This window comes from Macaca nemestrina, chromosome 9, assembly GCF_043159975.1.
Source record: "Macaca nemestrina isolate mMacNem1 chromosome 9, mMacNem.hap1, whole genome shotgun sequence".
NCBI classification, from domain to species: Eukaryota; Metazoa; Chordata; class Mammalia; order Primates; family Cercopithecidae; genus Macaca; species Macaca nemestrina.
This window is the reverse complement of record NC_092133.1, coordinates 16,275,237-16,297,107: the sequence shown is the minus strand read 5'-3', so window position 1 is coordinate 16,297,107 and position 21,871 is coordinate 16,275,237. Positions and strand designations below refer to the sequence as shown.

The following is a 21,871-nucleotide window of genomic DNA, read 5'->3' as shown; positions in this document are numbered from 1 at the left end:
TTTTCTGTCCCTGCCAACTCTTCCCTTTGGTATAACCAAATCAGGTTACTGAGAAGGAAAAAGCAGAAAAGCCATCCATTTAGATTCTCTTTCTGTTCTAAGCATGAAGTTAATCTACTGGAACAAAAACATTATTGATTTTTACCTATTATAATCTTCTCTCTGAAACAACAAATATGTACTACTATTGGTATAACATTTGGCTTATTTTGGATGCAGACCTTAATAAAAATTAAGGTTCATTATTTTGTCATAGTGCCTTTGCATGCCTCCTTTAGACCCAGTGGCACATGACATGTTTGGAAGTTGAAAGACTTTATATTTGACTATAACGCTTTTGATCAACAAGGCAAAGTCTGAAACCAAACAGAAAGCCAAACCAGGCAGGAGTGTGGCGACAACAAGAGAAACAGGTTCTGGGGAGAGTCTTGTTCCTTGATGTTCATTCAAAAATCAGTGAGAGTTTGTTGAGTACATAACTAAGTTCTGGGCATTTAGCTAAAGCTAGGATTACAGAGGTGAAAAAGCTGGACTTCTATTTCCCACATGGAGCTTATAGCCAAGGGAGAGGCAGGCAGAGATAAAGGAAAATGATGCAAATAAACGCGTATTTTCAAGCTTTAACAAAGGCCTTGGAGGAACAGTGCTTTGGCACAATGAGCGTATGAGCAACTCGGGCAACCAGCCTGAGGGGGCGGGGAAGGCTTCCCTGAGGAAGGTTATTTCCTTGAGATCTGAAGGGTGAGTAGGTGTTTAAGTGGGTGAAGTTGAGAGGTAGAGGCTGGGAGGTGGGGCATCTTCCAGACAAAAGGAACTTTGAGTATAGATATTCATTATGCCATTCCTGTAGAAACCCATAACATGTAAATGTATACGCGCGCGCACACACACACACACACACACACACACACACACACGCAGACCCACAGGATCATGGAGGAGTGAGCCATCGGGCAGTTGTGCTCAGCTTTTTTTTTTTTGCCATCTGCAGGTAGAAGAGGCTGCTTGAGACTCTCTGCCAGGCCTCTGACCCCATGTGGATCTCCCTAGATCATTTTAAGAGGATCCTGAAATCCTTGGTCCTGTGGAAGCCCCCCAGGGCTCTCTCTGTGTCAGCCTCAACTACAGTGTATCAAGGAGCTCTCAAAGGAGCCTCAGCAAACAGAAAACAGGACACTTTATCAGAAAGAAAATTAATTTGGAGCTATCTTTAGTTTTCTTTTACAGTGTCTCTAAAGGGAGAGGATGGGATTCTTTGGGCATAAGGAGATGTCCACCCGGGATCTTCCCATCTGCACTCTGTCCATTGAGGTCTGCTCATCTGAGAGCTGTTCACTGAGGTCTGCCCATCTGAAAGCTGCCCATGGAGGTCTGCTCATCTGCCAGCCCAGCTGAGGGTTGCCCATCAAGATCTGCTTATCTGAAATCTGCCCATCTGAGGTCTGCCAGCCCTTCTGGGAAGGCCACCTGGAGGAATATGTTTATCATCCCAGGAGCAGGAATCAACGTGGGGTAAAATAGAGGGCATGAGCAGAGGGCACCTGGCTTCTCCCCAGGACACCTTTTTGGCTGTTTCTAATGAACTGTTCCTTCCTGTGTGTCACAGGGGCTGGGGTGCACCTCTCTGTTACAGCCTGCTATATAATGCTTTACCCACCTGTCTGTCTCCCCAACTAGTTGCTGGGTTCCTTGAGGGACTGTCTCTTTTTCAGTTTCTGTTCCATGCCTACTGTCTGGCATCTACATGATCAGCATTCAATCAATATTTCTTAAAGGGATTAACACATGAATTATTAAATTTTACTCTGCTATCAGTCCCCAAGCATTTTGGGGCTGAACAGTGTTACTTAAAAATAGGTAAACAGGATTAAATTAATGGTATTCTTCACATGGCCTTGCACATAACTCAATCATGACATGTCGAATGGTGGTTATCAATGTCTCTGTGTTAATCCTCTGGAACTTACATGTAGCACAATTTATTTCTTAATGGCATTGATTTTGTAACAAGGCAGCATTTTTGGGGAGCATTCACATATCCCTAAGCTGCTTATTTCAGTGAGTCAGAGATCTTTTCAATTACCATTCTCTTTGTACATAAGCGTCTATATTTCTGCCCTCTCATTAAAGAGAGGATGTTGGTCCTTTGGCTGGCACCAACCCTTGTAGGTCAGGACAATTTTTCATTTTTATTTTTTGTATTCAGGAAACAAAGGCTAAAAGTCCTTCAGCAATGGCAGTTGAGGTTTCTGTATCTCCTCCTTACATAGTGAGTCCTGCCAGTTAGGACTGCACGAGGGTGGGAGGAGGTGGCAGCTAGCCAGGACGGCCTGTGGCATTTTGATAAACAGACATCAATATTTATCAGAGCTGCTCTGGTGTGCTTCCTTGGCTGCAGGAACAGGGAGCCCTCCCTGGACTTGTATATTGTTTTCTCTGTATGAGATAAATGTTTGGGGCCATTAAAGAAAAAAGAAATGTTTGTACTCTGCTCCCCAGTTACCTAGGCTAATTTACCTCACTAGGAGGTCTTGTAGTTCATTAATAATATACAAATACAAATCAAGGGAAGAAATTGCCTTGTTAATTGACTTTTGCGATGGTAATCTAAGACTCATTGACTTTAAACATTGCCCAACAACTGTGTTTATACCACACTGGAAGGATCAACTTTGGAGAATGCAGAAAGTTACCCAAAGCAGATACTTGAAATCGTTGCTGCTCGGCTTTGTAAACAGACACCCATCTCCATTTGTTCTCTTTAGGCACCTGGAGGCAGAAGACAGAAAAGAGACTAAGAGTGGGGAATAGACTCAACCATTCTAGAATACAGCCCAGATGTGTTACAAGTTCCTGCCTTGGAGTCCTTGCGCAATCAATGTTTGTGCTGTGCTGGGCTGTGCTGTGCTGTGCTGGGCTGGGCTGGGCTGGGCTGGGCTGGGTTGTGCTAGGCGGTGCTAGGTGTTGCTAGGCTCCTGCCCCGTCCCAAATGGTTGCAATAAGATTGATTAGAAAGAGTACCATTAGATTCAGCTGACTGGTTCAATTAGGAGCAAGGTTCATCACTCTTAATAAATCAAATCTCTCACTATGTCAGTCTTTCACTGACATCAGGGGCTGGACTTCTGTCTCCTCTTCTCTTCTCTGATCATTGCCTGTGGAGAAGACATGGAACTTTTGTCTGTTCATTAATAGAGTCCAGTGGTAAGTTTTCCCAGGCCATGCCTGGCGGTCAGATGGCTCTGGATTCGATGCCTACCCATTGTCTCCTCACCCTGCAACCACCAGTCCCCCATTCCTACAAGTCTGGAGGTGGTTTCAAGTTCATGAATGTGATCTAGACAGTAGCAACCTCCCAGCCTCTGGTGTAACCCGTGTTCTCTTTGAGTCTGCTTGGGCCACTTGGATAACAAATCTGGCTCCTCCTTGAAGCAGCCACTCACCCATCAGCATGGGGAGCCATGCAGATTTTCCTGCAGATTTCACAGGGGAGACAAAGAGGAGTTTGTAAGTTGTATGCTTCACAGCACACAGCCTTAATCCTCTTGTTTCATTTTAAAAATTCTCCCCAAGGTCCTCCTTGATTGCTTTGCCTCTGGGACTCTTCCTTTCTGATCTGGCCGTTTGACATGTTTTAATTCCCCTCATTCATGTCTTTCTTGGTTAAAATAATAAGAGAAAAAAAGGTGGATCTGGAGTGCGAAGCTTGAGATTCATTTTTCTGTTCTGTAAAATGGGGATGATAATAATTCCTACCTCATAAGGTGATAAGGGGAATTAAATGAGAATTAAGTAAATATAAACTCTAATGTTTTGCAAATATGACCCATAAAATCAGTTAAATGGGTTGCTACCTGCATTAACATGAAGTAAAATAGAATAGAAAATATCAGTGTGTATTGCATGTAGTAAGCATATGTTTTGTGAATCTTTTCTTCTGATTTTGTATGTGTACATGCATGTGTGTGTATGTGTGTGTGACCACTGGCAATGTAAAATGGACTCTTTGCTGTGAGTTACGGTAAAAAAAAAAGTTTCAAAAGACATTTCTCTAAGAGTTACATGGTTTAGGTATTTGTCGTTAAAATTTGTCTTCAGCTTTGAAGTTGAAAGATCAATGTTGAAAAGATCAGAGATCCTCATTTACCCCCATTTAGGAGATGACATGACCTCACACAAAAAACATAATCTGGCAGCCTGGGGACCTAATTCTGTTCAGGCAATTTTTATTAGGCTCACAAGCATTTATTTTAAAAATTTGATCATGCCTGTAATCCCCGCACTTTGAGGGCCAAGGCAAGCAGATCACGAGGTCAGCAGATCAAGACCATCCTGGCCAACATGGTGAAACTTTGTTTCTACTAAAAATACAAAAATTAGCTGGGCGTGGTGGCATGTGCCTGTAATCCCAGCTACTCGGGAGGTTGAGGCAGGAGTATAGCTTGAAACAGAGAGTCAGAGGTTGCAGTGAGCAGGGATCACACCACCGCACTCCAGCCTGGCAACAGAGTGAGACTCCGTCTCAAAAAAAAAAAAAAAAAAAAAAATTGAATTAATTAGTATCATTTGAAAACCAGGAGGTTGGACATAAGCATCTAGATTTTCCATTTCTCATGAAAATTTGGAGATTTGGCCACATCACATATCTTTCCTCATTTATCTCCTGCCTAGGCTCTGGAAACTTCCCAGGCTTTGACTCTTGGATGACTGTATGGGGCACATTTCCTGCTCCTTCCTTGCCCTGGAGTCTTCCCCAATCAATGTTTGTTTTAAAGAACCACAAGGCTGGAACGTCCCTACAGGTTCTTTGGGTTCAAACCCTCATTTGTCAGTGGAGGAAAGAGGCCTAGGGAGGAGGAAGTGACTTACCCAAGGTCGTGTGGATCACCAGTGATGTGGGTGGGAAAAGAACCCAGGTCTTCTTCCGTCTGGTTTAGTGCTCCTGTTCAGCCCTTGGGAACAAGTGGCTGTCATCCTCCTAAAAATTGAGACCTTCTTAAGAGATGTGTTTGATTCACCTCAAAGGTCATCAGCCCTTACTTTTGTTTCCTGTCTCAGCCAAAGCAAATGTTTATCTTGCAAAAGTGAAATTAGATCTAGAGTGGTTCCTCTTGGCTTCCAAGGTATTTAAATATCTCTGTTTTTGTCCTCTGTGACTTTTCCTCATGGCCTTGCTGTGGTTGCAGCTGTTTAAAGAGATGCCTGCACAAAGTCATTCACCTAAGTGGGAGTTCAGAAAGGACACTTACCTTCAATTTTGGCTGGCTGCTTTTTTTAAGTCTTTTAGCTCGAGGTCAGAGAAAAACAGCTTGGGGTGCATTTTTTGTCAAGCATGGTCACAGATAATACCAGCATGAACAGCGTGACATATGTGTAATCCCTTGACTGTCCCAGAGGAAAGATGCAGGGTAGCAGCCACGAGCCATTTGCAGAGGGGGATGCCACACTGCACTGGGCACTGGGCCAGGAGCTTAGCCGATATTTTCAATTGTTTTAATTTTTTAAAATTTCTTTTGCATTAGAAAATAGCCGAGCATAGGCCGGGTGCGGTGGCTCACACCTGTAATCCCAGCACTTTGTGAGGCCGAGGCGGGTGGATTATCTGAGGTCAGGGGTTCGAGACTAGCTTGACCAACATGAAAAAACCCTGTTTCTACTAAAAATACAAAGTTACCCACACATGATGGCACATGCCTGTAATCCCAGCTACTCGGGAGGCTGAGGCAGGAGAATCGCTTGAACCCGGGAGGCAGAGGTTGCAGTGAGCTGAGATCGTGCCATTGCACTCCAGCCTGGGCAACAAGAGCAAAACTCCATCTCAAAAAAAAGAAAAAAAAAAAAAAAAGGAAAAAGAAAATAGCCAAGCACACGCAAAAGTAGAAAAGATGGTAAAATGAACCTCCATACATCTCTCACTCAGACTCAGCATTTATCAAGATTTTGCTACATTTGCTTTCTAGTCTGGTTTTTAACTTTTTCTTTGACGTATAATTTGTACACAGTAAAATTCATCAACCAGTTTAAAGCGTATAGTTTGATGAGTTTTTAAACTTTTATTATTTTGAAATAATTCATACTTACAGAAAGTTGTAAAATAATACAAAGAATTTCCATATACCCTTGACTGGAACTCCCTGAGTGTTAACATTTTATCATACTTGTTTTTATCATTACTTATCAAACTTTATCCACATATCCAATTGTTAATATTTTTCTGAATACACTTACTGTTAAAGAAACAATTATGCCAGGTGCGTGGCTCACACTTGTTATCCCAATAGTTTGGGAGGCTAAGGTGGGAGGATCACTTGAGCACAGGAGTTCAAAACCAGCTGAGGCAACATAGTGAGACCTTGTCTCTACTGAAAAAGAAAAATTAGCCAGGCGTGGAGGCTGAAGTGGGAGGATTATTTGAGCCTGGGTGACGGAGGCTGCAGTAAGCTACGATCGTGCCACTTCACTCTAGCGTGGGCATCAGAGTGAGACCTTGTCTAAAAAAAAAAAAAAAAAAAAAAAAAAGGGCCACTGTAACAGGGTCTTGCAGTGAGGGAGAGAGATTGAACTTAATTCTGAATACAACATGGGCAGGTGGGAAGTTACAGCCAAGAAACACTGTGGGGTCAATGGATGGAAAATTACTAAGAGGAAACAGCAAGGGTAAGGGAGATTCTAGCTAAACGAACCTAACACTATTCTTGCTAAAGATAGGCCAACTTGATCAGACATCACCTGGGGAATGCTGGAGGTTGGTCACATGTCAAGCATAGGGGTTTCCTGCTAAACTGACTTAATGGGGTTCTTTGCTAAAACTGGACCTTGTAGGAAGCACACAGATGGGCCTAGGAGGAGATTCAGAAGCCTGAATAAAGTTTGGCTAAGCAAAGATTCTTTGCCAACATGCTATTATTATTTTTCTGAACCATTTGCAGGTTAATTAATTTTTTCTTTTTTTTTTTTTTTTGAGACGGAGTCTCTCTCTGTTGCCCAGGCTGGAGTGCAGTGGTGTGACCTCCACTCACTGCAAGCTTCGCCTCCCGGGTTCACGCCATTTTCCTGTCTCAGCCTCCTGTGTAGCTGGGACTATAGGCGCCTGCCACTGCGCCTGCTAATTTTTGTATTTTTAGTAGAGACGGAGTTTCACCATGTCAGCCAGGATGGTCTCCATCTCCTGACCTCATGATCCGCCCGTCTAGGCCTCCCAAACTGCTGGGATTACAGGTGTGAGCCACCGCGCCCGGCTGGTTAATGAATTTTAACAAATGTTTATGTCTGTGTTATTAGCAGTCAAATCAAGTTGTAGAACATTTCCAGTACTCCAGAAAGTTCCCTGATGCCCTTTTCCAAAGGCAATCAATGATCTTTTTTTTAAAATCATTATAGATTAGTTGTGCCTCTTCTTGACCTGAATGTAAATGGAATAATTCCTGTCTTTATATTTGCTGAATTACTTTAAAGCCCATCCTAGGCCTCATGTTATTTCATCTCTACATGCTTAGTAAGGATTTCTAGAAGTTATAGGCATTTTCTTAAGTAATCATGATGCCATTGTGGTTATATAAAATGTCTTCATAACAAATGCCTATGATTATTTCCTTTTTTTTTGAGACAGAGTCTCACTCTGTCACTCAGGCTGGAGTGCAGTGGTGTGATCTTGGCCCACTGCAACTTCTGCCTCCTGGGCTGAAGCCATTCTCCTGTCTCAGCCTCTGGAGTAGCTGGTATTACCGGCATGCGTCAGCATGCCCGGCTAATTTTTGTATTTTTAGTAGAGATGGGGTTTCACCATGTTGGCCAGGCTGGTCTCTAACTCCTGACCTCAGGTGATCCGCCCACCTTGGCCTCCCAAAGTGCTGGGATTACAGGCGTGAAACACCGCACCTGGCCGATTATTTCCATTTTACAGTTGAGTACACGAGCTCAAGGAGGTGGTAAAATGTGCTCAGGGTCACCCAGGAAGTGACTGCGGAAGCAGGCAATCTCCCTGCAGAGCCTTACCTGACACTGCTTAGTCTCTGCTGCTGTCCTCAGTGCAGGCTCCTGGCAGAGGTTTGTCTGCCTGGGGGACCAAGGAGAGGCTGACATCTCTGACGACCCTGTCTTGCGCTTTGTGTGGTCCCTCTCAGCTGGGCCCCTATAACACATGACAATCTATAAATGCACTCACAGTGGCCCTTTGAGCCCCCCAGCCTACAGGCACACTCACTTATGACACTATTTTTAGAGATGCCGCCTGCTGCCTCTCTAAAGACCAAAGAAACGAAACAACCCTGCAGTGGCCAAACAGATGGAGACCTGGTGGATGTGTTTGAAGGCTACTGAGAGCTTCGCATTCCCACAGTCTAGACTTCAGAAAGGTGCCGAGACAAGTTAAGCCATCAAAATGCAGAAAAGACATATTCGTTTAATATTTTAGATCATAGTTGCAAATGTGTCCTAATAACACACAAATCCCCATTTGTACAAAACACGAAAGTAAAACTGACAGTAACCTGTTCTTCCAGGAGAGAGTTAGGTAGAAATAAGCCTAAAAGGGTATATTTTTCCCCCCTTGGGAGCCCAGCACAGAAGTCACCAGGAACAAGTAAATAATTATGAGCCTGAGTCAACTGCTAGTAATCACAATTTTATTCTGTCTTATAAATTGTAAGGTCCATGTAGCAACCAGATAAGTCAAAGACTTAAATGTATTCACAAATCAAATCTTACACACTTCCCAGAGGATGTATTTGTTTGATAAAAGCATCCTTAATGCTTGTTTCTAAAACAGAGCTGGAGAAGCTGTTTGAATGGAAATGGATTTTGAGCAAAAGTATATTTCCCAATTACTTAGAAATAGCTTCTCTGCCCTCCACATGACAGGCCTGTTGACTATTACAAGGTTTTCAAGTGTTTTCTTTCTTGGCACAGTGGTCAAAAGGAGGACCTTTGGACTAGGGGGTCAGAGAGGGGAGATAAAGGGGAATGGTTGGGACTATAGCATCTCTTCCTTTTTCCTTCCCTCCCTCCCAATAAGCTACCTGGCTCCTTTTTAATCTGTTTTATGGACTAAACTTCGGTGTAAGATTACCTTTGGAAAATGACTGGCTTCATTTATCTCTTCTTTCTGTAGCATGTGAGACGCTAAGAAAGGTAACAGGAAGGTGGGTAATTCCTACATTGTCAGCACCCCGAGGGCCTAGGGAGTGGCCTTGGGTCCAATTGTCGATTCTGGTCTGATGCCTGGGGACTTGTCACTGTGTTGTTCCTCCTTCCCCCTCTCCACTTACTTCTTGGTATCCAGAGAGGAAAAAATCGTGATTTTAAATGGGAACAGAGGGCTGAGAGGACGTTAGAAATTCTTTTTCTCCTCTTCTTCCTCCTCCCTATTGTTATTGTTATTACTGTTACAGGTTGAGCCTTCCTAATCCAAATCCAAAATCTGCAACTTTTTGAGTGCCCACATGACAACCACAAGTGGAAACTTCCACACCTGACCTCATGGGGTGTCTTGCAGTCAAAATTTTGTTTCATGTACAAAATTATTTAAAATATTGTATAAACGTACCTTCAGGTTATACACATATGGTGTATATAAAACATAAACAAATTTCATGTTTAGACTTGTGTCCCATCCCTAAGATATCTCATTATGTATATGCAAATATTCCCAAATCTGACAAAGTCTGGAATCTGAAACACTTCTGGTCCCAAGCATTTTGGTTAAGGGTTACCCAACTTACGTAAAGCTACATGTTCACTGAAAAATTAATAAAGTACAGAAGAGTAGGGAGAAGTAAAAAAACACAAACAGAAAAACCCCTTCATCATCTATTTCCTAGAGACAAGAAGGTGTATTTCTGACTTAGAATTTTTTAGGTGTATTTTAACAACATAGCTCAGATAGTAGGCACAACTTTTTACCCTGCTTTTTGTCACAGATCCTTTTCAACACAAGTGTTTGACTTAGTGTTTAATATCTCGCTAGGGGATGTCTACAAGATTTCTATCCAAGTGTGGTTTGAAGGAGGAATTTTACTCTTTCTTTATTTCTGTTCTATGACATTCTCTTTAAATTTCTCCTGAGGTCTCACCAGGGAGCTCACTCTTCCCTCTCTCTATGGGATGAAGTAAAGAGTGCTTCATTGTGCACAGAGCCTGTGCTCTGGGTGATAGAGAAGTCAGCCAGCTAAGAATGGGCTTCACATAGACTCTAACGCAAAGACTCTTGGCATGGAGCACAGTGTGGGGGACGATGAGGTCCATGGCCCAGAAGAGTGCCCTGGAATTCTCCCTGTTAGTGGTGCAAGAGCTTTTCTGTACTCCTGCAGCAAATCACGTCCTTGGAGCAGTTTCAGGAAAGCTTACTGCCCTCTCTTCTCATGAGTACTCGGTGTGCTTCAGGCCCCCGAAGTCTTTCCCAAACCTTTATTAGTCCCTCCAAAGAACCCAGAAAAGACCAGTTGCGGTGGTTCACATTTGTAATCCCAGCACTTTTGGGGGTCGAGGCGAGGGGATCACTTGAGGTCAGGAGTTTGAGACTAGCCTAGCCAACATGGTGAAACCCCATCTCTACTAAAAATACAAAAATTAGCAGGGATACATGCACCAATAATCCCAGCTACTCAGGAGGCTGAGGTAGGAGAATCGCTTGAACCTCGGAGGCAGAGGTTGCAGTGAGCCCAGATTGCACCATTACACTCTAGCCTGGGTGACAGAGTGAGTCTCCGTCTCAAACAAACAAACAAACAAACAAACAACCAGAAAAAAAGACCCTCATCTTCCCTCCACCATCAGAAGCCAGGCTCTAAGATCTAGCACTATAGAATGTAATGTCCAAAAAGGAACCACCAAAATATTTGCTGGATGTTGTCTTTGCACCAGTCATTGAGCCAAGGAATTATACATCTGAGATTTCATTTCCTCCTCATGGCCACCTCATGAGGCAGGAAATGTTCCTTCCACTTCGCAAATGAGGAAAAGTGAGACTGACTCACAGAGAGCTTGAATCACTTGCTCAAGGCCACCAGATGGCAGGGACAGAACTGGGACTGAGACCCATCTCCCTACCTTGAATCCCTTATCCTGGAACCCAGCCTTGTGGCCATGGTTTCCATTGCATGGCTTTTTTAGCTTTAGTCAGTCAGGGATCTCTGCCTCCATTCTCACCTGGATGCTGTCCCCATTAGAGGAAGGAAGGACTTTTCTCTACCTGCCTCTGGCTGGAGGAGCCAGCTTGCCTTCTCCTAACCCTTCCTAGCACCGAAGACAGAGAGGCACCTTTCACCTCATAAAAAGGCCTTATGATCTTCCTAGAGCCTGATGGTTTTCAGAAAAATGGGGCAGAAAGAACCCTCTGGAGACAGGGCCTTTTTATTTTATTTCATTTCACAAACACAGTGAAAAAAAATCTTGCTAATAGGATTGCCAACTCAGCAGGCCTAGGCAAGAAATTCCAAGCAAATAGAAAGCATCCTGGCACACCTTGAGATTGATTACAAGTCAGGAACAATGACGGGCAACCAGAAACTAATCAGGAGAGTTGTCTTTTACTAAAGGGAGGGGTTGGAGAGAGAGAGAGAGAGTGCCAGGGCGCAGCCATTACGACCAAGTCCTATTGATTTTGTGCTGGTTTCCCAGGGACCTCCGTGGCTCCCAGGAAGCACAGGTAGCAGCCAAGTGGTTCTCTGGGCTGCCTGGCTGCGTGCAGCTCTGATGATATACCAGCCTCTGGTTGTGCTGGCAGCCAAGGAGGGGCTTCCTCTGGTCCAGGTATAATAAACCTGGTCCTGTCCCTTACTCCACTGGCCTCACCAGAATGGTGCAGTGCCTTCTCGGCCAAAAGTGACCCTGCCTTTCTAACCTTGGCCTGGCACCAGCAGCTCTAACTTGGGGTTGATGGCCTTGAAACTGCTACCTGCCATCTCCCCAGTTGGGCTGATCGCACCTGGATCTTCCACCTTGTGCCCTTCCTGGGTCTGATCGCTCACCTCTGTCAGGCAGCTTTCTGCTGTTAAGGGAGCTGGCCAGAAAGCAGGCTAGGGTCTGATGGGGGAGGCAGCTGCCCTGAGGGAAGGCAGAGAGATGCAGACCTGGCTGTGCCCTGGGGCCTGAGTGGCTCACAGCCCCTCCTCTTCCAGGTCACAGGTGCCTCCCTGGAAAGTGATCTGTGGTTGCTCAATTCTTACAGGTGTAGTCTAAACTCATCGGATGACATTCAGGGCTGTCGTGAACTTGCTCTTGACCTCACCTTCTCTTTTTCTTTCCTTCCACACCCTTCTCCCTACCCCAGCCATTTAGTGTCTAATTACTACTCCTTCCTCAAGTCCTAGGTCATTTCACCTCCTCCCTGGCTTTTGGGAGGCCTTCCCGCGTGTAATTCCCACTTGCTCTGTTGGCCCTATAAATATCAGGTAACTGTCATCCACCTACTGCTATATACTTTTTTTTTTTTTTTTTTTTGAGATGGAGTCTTGCTCTGTTGCCAGGCTGGAGTGCAGTGGCGTCATCTTGGCTCACTTGAACCACCTCCCGGGTTCAAGAGATTTCTGTGCCTCAGCCTCCTGAGTAGCTGGGATTACAGGCATGCGCCATCACACCCAGTTACTTTTTTTGTATTTTTAGTAGAGATGGGGTTTCACCATGTTGGCCAGGCTGGTCTCGAACTCCTGACCTCAGGTGATCCTGCCTATCTTGGCCTCCCAAAGTGTTGGGATTACAGGCTACTGCTATATACTTTTAAACCCAGTTCAGTGCCATACACCAAAGAAAGAAAGGCCTGATATAGGTATTTTGGGCGTCCCTTGGGGGAATACAGGCAAATCTTACGGGTAGCAAGCACTGGATCCGTATTGAATCTCAAATCTTGTTACAGAGGCGCCACTGTGTTTCAATTTTCTTTTGTTATTTTAAAGGTCTCCCTGAGCCTCAAGACCATCATTAGAAACACTTGGCTTCATTCATTTATCTTCATTTTATGACCCAGCAGTCACTACTAAAAGTATTGACCCCTGTTGATGGGAAGCATCAACTACTTCCTTAATTTTCACTGTCTCCATTCCTCCTAGCAAAGGGCAGGACTGCGGTGTTGGAACGGTCTTTTGCATGTTTGGCTTTCACCGCTGCATTTGTAGTCCAATAGTTTCCCCCTGTTGGTCACAATGCAACCGAATTCATCCTCTCCAGCCACGGTTCTTCTTCAGACCCATTGTGCTCTCTGGGCACCTATCTTTCTGGTTGGTGAGGAAAGAGCAGAGGAATGCCCAGGTTTGGGAAGAACAGTGAGACCTGTAGAGAAATCGCCATCCAGAAACTATGGAAGGGTAGGAGTTGGAGGCTCTTGAGAAGTCAATCAGCTCATTTCTGTCTTACCACTTAATAATGCTGAGAGGTTGTAGGAGTTTGTATTGTTTTAATTTATGAAGAGCAGGAACCTCTTAGTGCTATGGAAGTAATTGAAGCGGCAACATGGCTATGAAAATTATCAGGCACCAAACAGCAGTGATATTGATGGGGTGAATGCCTACAATTGTCCCTTTGCAGGAGGAGACTCAGATACACAGGAGCAGGACTGAGTCTGGGATATGTGACCTCACCCCTGTGCCACACCCATGCACGTGAGTGGTCCAGTGGTGGGCATTTGACCCAAGCAGAGCCAATCAGTGTTCGTCCCTGAGAATTTTCCAGATTGAAACCATTTGGAGGTAGGAGGCATTAGGATGTGAGACAGAAGCTGTGAGTTGGCATGTTCTTAATCGTGCAGAGAAAACTGGGCTGCAGTGAGACAGTGTAAAATCCACAGGCAGAGGAAGTCAGCTTTTGAGTCCCCGGTTTCATAGTTCCTGTGACTCAGCTGCGGCTCTCCCCTTCTTTTTGGTTTGAGCTAGTTTGAGATGCATTTCTGTTACTTGTGACCAAAGTATCCTGACTCACAGAAACCAAACTATATCAAGCATCTGACATGGCAGGAGCTCTTTGTCCTTAAAACCCCACACCTGCACCTTAAGAAAGACCATTGCTTCTACAGGAGAAGATGTCATGAGAGAGTGCAGCAACTTCAAAGTGACTGAATCGAAGTTACATTAGGCCCGCAGGGAGAGTTTTACAACTACATAAGTGCAACATTTGGGTTTCCCCAACCGCTTCTGTTCTCTAAGCTTCCTCATTGCTGCTTCTGTTCTGCTATTCTTCATCTGGCCTTGGCAAGTGTGTGCTGAGATGGAGGAGTGCTGGACTGCGCGTCCTGATTCTGCCCTTCCCAAGTCACATGATGTCAGTCTAACCATGGACCTCTCTGAGAGTTTGTTTTCTCATCTATAAAATAAGGATAATAGTAACACCCAACTCATGACTTTATTGGGAGGCCCACAAGGCAGTGAAGTTTCAAATTCAAGTGCTGTGACTTTCTCTTGTAAAACAAAAAGCAGATCACATGGCCTTACGGCTCTTTGATCATTCCATTCCATCCCATTCCATCGCATTCCATTCCATTCCATTCCATTCCATCTAATAAATATTGCTGAGTGGCCGCCATATGCCAGCTCCGTTGAGAGCTGGAGCTCTTGTAATAGCAGGACAGATGAGGGCTGTCTTCATGCAGCTGACATTCTGATGGGGACAGCAGAAAATAAACAGGTAAACCAAGAAACGAGCAACTCAGACAATTTTGAATGTAGAGAAGCCCAAGGAATAAAACAAAATGGGATGTACAGTGAGTGGGGTATGTGCTTGAGAGGAGAGCAGGGCAGGCTATTTCAAACTGGGACAGTTTTAGAAACTCTGGAGTATGTGTTGACCATGGATATAAGCTGTCTCATTAGGTCCTATGCCCATTATGCAGGTGTTGGGCCCAGGGTCAATGAAGGATGTGTGTGAATGGCTGAAGGACTCCACAAGCACACTGCCTTGCCAACTTTGGACTCTGCAACCTAGATAATTGATATCCAGACTCAACATTTGTTGAACCCTAAAAAAAAAAATGCTAGCTGAACAATTGGCTTGAGCAGGGGAAAAACGCTCACTTTGGGCTCATATTTTCTTCACTTATTTCACTTGGTATTTCTTTGCTATGGATAATATCCTTTTCTTTCTTTCTTTTTCTTCTTCTTTTTTTTTTTTTTTTGGACAATATCTTGAAAACCATCCAGGTCAAGGTTAACTTGACATTAGCTCTTTCCTTGGACAATTAGGCCTTGCTAAGTCTGGGGGCCCAGCAGTTTGGAGTTTCCTGCTGCTGACTGCTGCTGACATCTTCAGAAAAGACTTCCACTATGAGGTTTAAAATTTTTCTTCCATAACAAGTCTAAATGGGAGGAATGTGCCCTAGACATTGTACTAGGCATGTTATATCATGTAATTCTTAAAGAATTGAACTTGTGGAGTTTTTAAGAATTGACCCAGGACATCAAGCAAGTTACAAGCTGATCACACCTGCCTCTAAGTCCTGCCTGGGTTCACTCCACAAAGATCATTCACAAATTACAGCAAACATTGCATAGTGTGCTTTAAACAAAGCCACCTTACAGGAGCTCTTTTGCACCCATTATCAACGGATCTGCACAACAGCTCTGTGAGGTGTTGTGGACGCTTTTATTATGACTTACTTGTCAGTACCTCTTACCCTCTTTCTCAGCTTCGCTCTCCCCCTCAAGGAATAGCACTTTCCTCATTTCAGCGAATTGGTTCTAGGGCTATGGCGGTATCTTGCTCCTCTGGCTGCAGTGATTGGCCCAACAATGTACTTGTGGCCCACACAGGGTCAATCAGAGTTGTTCTTTGGGTTCTTATACTTTGAGCTAGAGGAGTATACTCTTCTTCCTGGGCAGCCGCTGCATTCGAGAGCCTGAGGGTAGCCGTGTTGTTCCAGCTTTGCACAGAAAGCAGGTCTGGGAGAATGAAGCCACAGGCCAAGGAGAGAATGCAGAATTCTGAAGTGTTTAAGGCCCTTGTTTTGATTCCGCCTGTACTCCAGTTTGAGTTCAATTTCTTTTTTTTTTTTTTTTTTTGAGACGTAGTCTCGCTCTGTCGCCCAGGCTGGAGTGCAGTGGCCGGATCTCAGCTCACTGCAAGCTCCGCCTCCCGGGTTCCCGCCATTCTCCTGTCTCAGCCTCCGGAGTAGCTGGGACCACAGGCGCCCGCCACCTCGCCCGGCTAGTTTTTTGTATTTTTTAGTAGAGACGGGGTTTCACCGTGTTAGCCAGGATGGTCTCGATCTCCTGACCTAGTGATCTGCCCGTCTCGGCCTCCCAAAATGCTGGGATTACAGGCTTGAGCCAATGCGCCCGGCCTGAGTTCAATTTCTAGGACATGGATTCGAAGAACTCTCACTGAGAGGCCCGCAGGAATTAGTTTCTGAGGCGGCAACTAGGGGCAGCAGTTGCACACAGGTTGTTTTTTTTTTTTTTTTTTTGAGGCTATAGAAGAGGAAAGCCTCTGTGGGCGATATGCAGAAAGGTGTTTTTCTCTGTGCCAGACCTCTTTATGATGCAAATGGCAGAACATCCCAGCTTACACTGGTTTAGACAATAAAGCAAGTTTAAAAGCTAATGTAGGGCCAGGCGCGGTGGCTCACTCCTGTGATCCCAGCACTTTGGGAGGCCAAGGCAGGTGGATCACTTGAGGTGAGGAGTTCGCCAACATGGTGAAACCCTGTTTCTACTAAAAATACAAAAATTAGCTGGGTTTGGTGGCAGGCGCCTGTAGTCCCAGCTATTTGGGAGGCTGAGGGATGAGAACTGCTTGAACCTGAGAGAGAGAGGTTGCCGTGAGCCGAGACTGCACTACTGCACTCCAGCCTAGGCGATAGAATGAGACTGTCTCAAAAAAAAAAAAAAAGCTAATGTAATTTAGAAGTCTAGAGACAATCTACCTTCAGGTGATGCTTGACCCAGGCTCTAATGGTGTCCCTGAAGGAGTTTGTTCACCTCTCTAATCTGCCTTCCTCAGTTTTCACAGAATGGCCCTGAGAAACTTTAGGCTTCCCTTATCGCATCAGCATGCCTCAGTTTCAGATCTTCAGAGAAAAAGGGTTTCCCACCACCACGGATTTTGCACAGTGCAGAGATTTGCTTTTCCTTATTGACCAAGGCCGGGGCAGATGCCCACTTTTGATTAAAACACTGGCTGGGGGAGGGTGCTGTATTGCAACGAGGGTGCTAAGCAATCCTGTCCCAATTCCATGGCAGAGAAGGGAGGAGAGAGGATTCTCTAAAGACAAATCAGAATACTGCTGGGGAGAGAAGCAGGAAATGGAGGTAGCAGATGTAGTGGTGTGGCAGGTCAGGTCTCACTAACGCAGGCCTCCCTGACAACTGTTTCGTACTGACTAAGTAGTTAAGTTAAATATTAAAAGTGGAAGGAGTCAGCGTCCTTATACAAAGACTGGAATGTAACAAAAGCCCACCAAGAGTTTGGCCTAGGTCTTTCCTGGGCCTTAAAACATGACAAAATAACAAGAGAATTCTTAACAGGACCCATTTAGGATTCAACAAGTTTTATTGAGGGTCTGAAGAAACTCCCCAGGCTTCCACAAACAAGTTTACTGGGGATGTAAAGGGACTCTCCAAACATTTATGATTTAGCAGGAGACAAGATAAGGATAATCACCTCAGCACCTGGACCCATTTAGCTTAATTAAATTTACTGAGGCTCCAGAGGAAGGTCTTCAGGACTCAGACCTTAGTTATACATTAAAAAGTTAATCACTGCATCTTTAGATGAATGCACACTTACATGTAGACATGTAGCTTAGAAGGTATATAAGCTCTGGAAAATGTAATTTTGAGTTGGTCTGGCAATAATTTCCAGGCCTTCTCCCTGTAACCCGTTGCAGAAATAAAAACTCTCTTCCTCGCCAGTTCATCTGCATCTTGTTATTGGGCCACAAGAAATAGCAACCTGACCCTCAGTTTGGTCCAGGAACAGTGGCACATGGCCACTGCAGCTCTTATTGCTAAGGTCACTGTGTATCCAGGTGAAGGCTGGGATTGGCTGAGATGCTGGAGGAATGAGGGCAACTCAATTTGTATAGACAAACTGAAGTGAAGGTTTTAAACACGGCTGCAGGCTGCGATGGTGGCTCACACCTGTAAAGCCAGCACTTTGGGAGGTTGAGGTGGGTGGATCACTTGAGGCCAGGAGTTCTAGACCAACCTGGCCAACATGGTGAAACCCCATCTCTGCTAAAAATACAAAAATTAGCCGGGCATGGTGGCACACGCCTGTAATCCCAGCTACTTGGGAGGCTGAGACACGAATTGCTTGAACTCAGGAGGCGGAGGTTGCGGTGAGTCGAGATCATGCCACTGTACTCCAGCCTGGGTGACAGAGCAAGACTGTCTCAAAAAAACAAAACAAAACAAAACAACCAGCTGCAGATGAAACACACTTTGGGGTGATCTGTAGCATACTTTGCCAAACAGCTCCCTTCATCTGGGGACCTAGCAGATGATGTGTGACACAGTCTTCCTGCTGCCTCCCCCATGTGGCAAAGTGGGATTCTTAACCCTAGCTATCTGACACCCCTGGAATCCACTGCCCATCAGGGTCAAAGCCGTGTCCTCTCTCCTGCTCTCCTGGCCCTTTTTGCTTCACCTCCTTGGCCCAAAGGCTGACTAGCTGTGTACTTGCAGAACAGGGCCCTGTCTGCTTTTTGCAAGGGGCAGGCCCCTTAGGGATAGAACTTGGGACGGGGGGAGGGGCGTTTTTGAAACCATCATGCTGACAACTGAGGCTCCATCAATGTCTGCTGCATCAACATCTTTAGGGCTTAGGCTATTGTTTGTTTGTTTTTTTTTGTCTTAAAAAGCTGTCTAAATGGATCCTCCTGACTGCGTGCTAATTAGAAAGATACTGCTTCAAAATGCGGTGCAGATTTTTCACTTCTAAACATCTGACCTTTCCAAATGCCTGAACAGCTGTTTCTTTTGCATTATGCATAATAGGGAATAATTAGAGATGACCTCAGTGTCCATCAGGTAGGGCATCTCTCCGATAGGACACTTAGCAGCTCTTTTTAAAAATGAGCTAGTCACATGTCCTCCCACGGAAAGATGTCCAGGATATGTATTCAAGTGACAAAACAAATTGCAGAACAACATGTAGTCCAACCACCCCCTTTCCCTGGCAAACAATGTACAAAAATTACTGAGAGGCTATACTCCAAATTGTTAATAGTGATTCTCATTGGAGAACTGGATTGAGGTAGTAAAACATTCATGTTTCACTTCATTTCCTATTTTTTATTTATTATTTATTTATTTATTTTGAGACGGAGTCTTGCTCCGCCACCCAGGCTGGAGTGCAGTGGTGCGATCTCAGCTCACTGCAAGCTCTGCCTCCTGAGTTCATACTATTCTCCTGACTCAGCCTCCCAAGTAGCTGGGATTACAGGCACGTGCCACCATGCTCGGCTACTTTTTTTTTGTATTTTTAGTAGAGAAGGGGTTTCACTGTATTAGCCAGGATGGTCTCTATCTCCTGACCTCATGATCTGCCCGCCTCGGCCTCCCAAAGTGTTGGAATTACAGGCATGAGCCACCGCGCCTGGCCGTTTTTGGTTATCTTTAACAGTTAGGCAGCCAGGCACCCTTAGATAAGATTTGGAAGGTGTAAGCTGACAAGCTTTGCTTGGAGGGGTTGGGCTTTATTGGGGCTGTGTTAGCAGAGGTCTCCTGTCTGATTACTGACTTTGTGGGGAGGTTGCAGAGCACCATTTGCTAGTTTGCATTAGAGCAGCTGTGATGTGGTTCTGCAACCACTTCAGCGGGAAGCTTTTCAGTTTAGCAGGTAGCTTTCTGATGGTTAAAGAGCTAGTTACTCTCTTGTAGCCTGATTTTGCTACTGGATTCTGTGGCTGGAAATTGTACTTTTATTCAGCCATTCCTATAATTCTATAGACTATTTGTGATAAACCTCTTTTGTTTAAACTAGCTAGAGTGGATTTTTTTTTTCTTTACAGACACACTGATATGGAAATCTGGAAAAAGCAGCATAATATTTCTTTGTGTTCAAAGCTGTTTGATCTCTTAAAAAGTGTGAGAGAATTGCTTTTTTGTTTCTTTTAAATTAAGCTCAACTAGGAAGACTAAACTTCTTAAAGATCCACCCCCTGCTCCAAGTAGTTTATGAAATCTGTTGGCACAAATTGAAAGAGTCAGAAGTGTGGTCTCTAAGCCTCCAAAATCATCTGTCTACATTTCCTCTGTGTGCACACACCATTTCTCTATCTCTGGTCATCCTATAATTTCATTTAGAACCGCTTTGCAAAACTAGCTTTCCTAGACCAGATGCTAGACCAAATACCAATAGAAACACAATAAAAAAATTATGAGGGAGTGAAAAGTGCGTAGTCTATTCCAATTGATATTAACAATAGCTTCCTTTAACATAGAATGAATGATGACTCACATTTTTCCTTCGGGATAGGATTCTATTCTTTTTTGAGACAGAGTCTTGCTCTGTCACCCAGGCTGGAGTGCAGCGGCATGATCTTGGCTCACTGCAACGTCCGCCTCCCAGGTTCAAGTGATTCTCCTGCTTCAGCCTCCCGAGTAGCTGGGATTAAAGGCACTTGCCACCATGCGCTGCTAACAGGATTCTATTTTTAAAAACCTGTTTGATATGCAATTTTCGAAGTTAAGTGGCCTTTGAAGTTACTTACCAACGTTTATGTCAGAGATTTGAGTTCAGAGAAAAATGAGGAATGCCCTTCTCTGATGAGGTCATCATGACAGTCCACGACAGAATCTCTGAGGCTTGAGAGAAATTGGAAACCAGAAGTGTAATTTGTCATCTGGTCATGCCTCCATCTGGCCATAGTACCTCCAAGTACCTCCTCACTAGTTCCACTTTGCCCTATCCTATCCATCAACACCCGCATCCCGGCAGCCCCAGCTGTGCAGCACTGTACAGTTTACAAAACTCTTTTGCATATGCATTCCCATTTGGCATCACCACAACCCTATGAGGCTGGCAGAGCAGTGGCATTAACCTCACTTCAAAGAGGACGAAGCTCCCGTGCAGAGAGCTTAAGGGACTTGCTGCAGGTGACACAGAAGCAGCACCAGGTCTTGAGTCAAGGTTTCTAACTGAAAACTCAGTGTGTTTTCTAGAAGGCTATGGGGCCACTTGTGTTTTATTCTTTTTTGAAATTTATTTTTATTTTTTATATTTTTAGAGACATCATCTTATTCTGTCACCCAGGCTGGAGTGCAGTGACATGATCACAGCTCACTACAGCCTAGAAGTCCTGGGCTCAAGGGGTCTTCCCACCTCAGGCTCCCGAGTAGCTAGGACTACAGGTGCACATCACCATGCCCAGCTAATTTTGTTTTATTATACTTTAAGTTCTGGGATACATGTGTAGAATGTGCAGGTTTGTTACATAGGTATATATGTGCCATGGTGGTTTGCTGCACCCATCAACCTGTCGTCTACATTAGGTATTTCTCCTAATGCTATCCCTCGCCTAGCCCTCCAACCCTTGACAGATCCCAGTGTGTTATGTTCCTCTCCCTGTGTCCACGTGTTCTCAGTGTTCAACTCCCACTTATGAGTGAGAACATGCGGTGTTTGATTTTCCGATCTTGCAATAGTTTGCCGAGAATGATGGTTTCCAGCTTCATCCATGTCCCAGCAAAGGACATGAACTCATCCTTCTTTGTGACTGCATAGTATTCCATGGTGTATATGTGCCACATTTTCTTAATCTATCTATCATTGATGGGCATTTGGGTTGGTTCCAAGTCTTTGCTACTATAAATAGTGCCACAATAAACATACGTGTGCAGGTGTCTTTATAGTAGAGTGATTTATAATCCTTTGGGTATGTACCCAGTAATGGGATTGATGCCCAGCTAATTATTTTTATTTTAATTTTTTGTAGAGATTAGGTCTC

General features: G+C 44.6%; 1 long non-coding RNA gene across 1 annotated transcript; it reads right to left on the bottom strand.

Annotated features, from left to right (window-relative positions):
• Nucleotides 1–2,587: 2,587 nt before the first annotated feature.
• LOC105467483 (uncharacterized) lies at nt 2,588–20,729 on the bottom strand. The gene is made up of 4 exons (XR_978918.2): nt 20,636–20,729; nt 7,996–8,131; nt 4,870–4,978; nt 2,588–2,769 (listed from the first exon to the last, which is right to left on the bottom strand). It is a non-coding gene; the product is annotated as an uncharacterized lncRNA (long non-coding RNA).
• Nucleotides 20,730–21,871: the final 1,142 nt, after the last annotated feature.